Genomic DNA, 4,315 nt, shown 5'->3' with positions numbered 1-4,315 from the left:
TGTTATGGTTTCCCATGATTTACATTTAAGTCCTTTACCCATTTTGAGTTTATTCTTGTATATGGTGTAAGTTGGTGGTCTAGTTTCATTTTTTTGCATGTATCTGTCCAGTTTTCCCACCTCCATTTATTGAAGAGACTGTCTTGACTCCATTGTTTTCTCTTGCCTCCTTTGTCAAATATCAATTGAGCATATTGGCTTGAGTCAATTTCCGGGTTCTCTGTTCTGTTCCATTAGTCTATATGTCTGTTCTTGTGCCAGTACCAGACAGTTTTGAGAACCGTGGCTTGGTAATAGCTTGATATCTGGTATTGTGATCCCTCCAACTTTGTTTTTTTTCCTCAGGATTGCTGTGGCTATTGGTTTGTGTTTTTTTTTAATTCCAGATGAATTTTTGGAGGGTTCGTTCTAGGTCTTTGAAATATGCCGTTGGTATTTTAATGGGGATTGCATTGAATCTGTACATTGCTTTGGGTAGTATGGACATTTTAATGATGTTGATTCTACCAATTCATGAACATGGTTCTTCCAGTTGTTTATGTCTTCCTCTATCTCTTTTTCCAATGTACTGTAGTTTTCCGAGTACAGATCTTTTACCTCCTTAGCTAAGTTTATTCCTAGGTATCTTAATTTTTTTGGTGCAATAGTATATGGGATTTTTTTCTTTTTTAGTTTTTTTTTCTGTGAGTTCATTATTGGTGTATAAAAAGACCATAGATTTCTCAGTGTTAATTTTGTATTCTGCTACATTGCCGAATTAATTTATTAAGTCTAGTGGTTTTTTAATGGAGTCCTTGGGGTTTTCTATGTACAGTATCATGTCATCTGCAAATAAGAACAGTTTTATCTCTTCTTTTCAAATTTGGATGCCTTTTCTTTCTTCTTGTCTGATCACAATGGCTAGCACTTCCAGTACTATATTGAACAGGAGTGGTGAAAGTGGGCATCCCTGTCTTGTTCCTGTTCTTAGGAGAAATGGATTTCGTTTTGCCCATTGACTGTAGGTTTGTCGTATAAGGCTTTTATTATGTTGAGGTATAATCCCTCTATTCCCACTTTGCTGAGAGTTTTTATCAAGAAAGGGTGTTGCAGGGACTGAATTCTTAATTGTAACATTATAAAGACTCCCACATATAGTAGGTAATATGTTTGGGTGTTTTTTGAATGACTGAAAATTAATGTGTTAAGAATTTGATGGTGAACATGAGGTCGTTGGTTAAATGGAGCCCAAAACTTGACAAGAAGCATCACTGAAAAGTGAGCTACAGGGTTTGAAAAGCAATCTGTGACTATTGATTATATAAATTCACATCTGAAGATTATCAATAATCTTATTAAATTAAGTGATATTCTCCTAGAAAAATGAACTATTAAAAATGTACACAAGATACTATAAGAGAACTCACGTACATATATGCACACATACATACACATTCCCATGTGACTTTAATTTCACAGTAACGTATGCCATTAAGTCTTAGGCCTCATTTCCCCAACTCCAGACCTATAGACATCTCTAGTCTAAAAGGGAGCACCACTTTCTCTTTTTTAAATCAGCATCTTCTTGTATTCTGTTGATTATCCCAGAGTGTCCAATGGTCTGATTCAGTCATTAGATGATTTAGACATCATAGAGAATGTGTGAGGTGGTTATTCAGTTCACTCAGAGTAAAAACTGAAGTTCTTACAATGGCTCAAAGGCCTTATATGATCTGTTGCCATCCCCTTACGTCTCTGACCTTATGGCCTACTTTTGTCCCTTACCTCACTACTCAAGCCACCCTTTCAAGTCCTGCTCAAAGATCACATCTCAATGAGGGTGACAGTTCTCCCACCTGTGGCATTTCTATGCCTCTTAGAGTGCTCTCTCTCTTTTATTTTTATAGTGTTCTTTTCCTCCTAAAATACCCAATTGTTTACTTCTTTATAGTGCTTACTGTCTATTATCTCTCTACCGTTAGAACAGTGGTTTCCAATGTGGGGCACATACCCTACAGGGGGGCAATTTGGTTTTTAAGGGGGGCAATTCAAGAATGAGTTATTAACAGTGAATTTTTTGCATTTCTTATGGTGCTAGGGGCCTCATACAGTATATATATATTGCAACATATATATGCATTTCAGTTCTCTTTTATATTTTTTGAAACTTTATTTGCTATTTTTTATATCACTTCATATTATTATGTTTTTTAACAATTTGTTAGTGATTCTTCCTCAGTACTTGAACTGTCCTTTTGTTCTTTTATTTTTCTCTTTCATGGATGCCATGTTCTTCGGAAGCTTGTTTAGACCAAGTTAATGAACTTTTAGGCTTCCTCCACGTGAATAGGAGTTCACTTTTTGAATAAGAATTATATGTCCCAGTGGCGGGGGGTGGGGCATCGGGATTTTAGAGATGCTTAGGTGGGGCATGGCCATAAAAGGTTGGGAGCCATTGTTTTAGATTATAATCTCTGTAAGGTCAGGGTCTTCCGTAAGGTCAGGGTTGGTTCACTGGTGTATCCCAAATACCAAAATGTGACTGAAACTTAGCAGCTATTCAATAAATATCTGTTGCTTTAAGTGAATAAAATAATAATGAACTCTCAGAAATCAACAGGAAAAAGACAGACAACCTAAATATAAAAAATGGGCAAAAGGCTCAAATAGACCTTCATGAAGGAGGATATCCAATGGCTACCAGACGTATAAAAGCTGCCAAAAACCTTTAATGGTTAGGGAAATGCCAATTAAAACTACAGTGAGAAATACCATTACATTTTCACCAGAGTGACAAAAAAAATAATTGGAACTACGACTTGTCATAGCGATAAGAAGCACTGCTCTCAAAGTAGTGTATGTTGGTACAACTCTTAGGGCAAACTAGAATATGCGCATGCCCTTGTGGTACCATCTATTCCTAGGAACACACCCTAAAGAAACCCTTGCCCACGTATACCAGAATACAGATACATGGATGTTCACTCCAGCATTGCACGTATGAGCCATAAACTGAGAACAGCCCAAATATCCATCGGCAGTTAAATGGATAACTAGATTGTAATAGATAGTATGTTCATGTGGTAGATTATTATATGGCAATTAAAACAAGTTGTTCTAGGCATAATATAGATGAATCTTTCAAACAGAAAACATAAAAAAGAAGATAAAATAACTCTTAGAGGATGGTTTCATTGATAAAAATTTCAAAAATAGACAAAACTAAAGATTTATAGTTTAGGAGTACACGCGTAGGTGATAAGACCATAAACAAAAGTAAGAAAATGATCACCCCCCACTTCTAGGTGGAGAGAGTTGGGATTGTGAAGAGGCACATGAGTTTGGAGGATGAAGAGGGATTTTGGAGGATGCTAGAAATGTACCAGTTTTTTCTCCTCTGTGGTAGTTACACAGATGCTTGTTTGTCATTATTCTTTATATTTTTTTATTGACTTCAGAGAGGAAGGGAGAGGGAGAGCGAGATGGAAACAGCAATGATGAAAGACAATCATTGATTAGCAGCCTCCTGCACACCCTACATTGGGGATCGAGCCCATAACTTAGGCATATGCCCTGACTGGGAATCGAACCGTGACCTTCTGGTTCATAGGTTGATGGCTCAACCACTGAGCCACACCGGCTGGGCTCATTATTCTTTAAAGTATACATAAATGTTTCATTTACTCTTCTCTATGTTTAATATCTCACATTTTTAAAAAAAATGACAATAAATTGCCTAATCTTGTACAATTTTTCTTTCATGTGGAAGTTTCTTATGTTCTGTTTTGTAGCAAAGGTTCTTAACAGACCATATCCCTTTTTTTGATACAGGTCTCTTTCCTTGGATAAGAATGTAATGTAATTAATTCTACTGTTGTTACATTGCTATTCACAACCGATCTTTCATAAGTAGGTAATAAAGAGTAAGAGTCAAAGTAAACAACTAAAGGCTTAGCACTCAGGGTCAACTGGATGTTGGAAACATGGTGGACACTCAGCGGGAGTTTGTTGCTGACAAAATAGACAGTGGTTGCTGCTGCTGGGGTTGACTCAGAGGGCATCTCTCCATCTGCTGTCTTTGGAAGAATTGTTTATAATAGGCCACCTGGTAGATGAGATGCAAGATGTGAAACTTGGGGGTTCCAAGATGTTTTTCAACCAGACATTTCTGTACATGGCTAATTGTATATTCTTATGCTTCCCTCAGGACTTGCTTCTTTAATCAGTTCCTAGACCACTGATCTTTCTCTCCATGCCTTTGAATGGAGCAAAGAGACCAGGACTAATCTTTTGTTCTATAAATTATGTCATCTTGCCAGTACTCAATGCATTGTAG

The sequence above is a fragment of the Myotis davidii genome, unplaced genomic scaffold (genome assembly GCF_000327345.1).
Source record: "Myotis davidii unplaced genomic scaffold, ASM32734v1 scaffold1534, whole genome shotgun sequence".
NCBI classification, from domain to species: domain Eukaryota; kingdom Metazoa; phylum Chordata; class Mammalia; order Chiroptera; family Vespertilionidae; genus Myotis; species Myotis davidii.
This window is presented reverse-complemented; position numbering follows the sequence as displayed.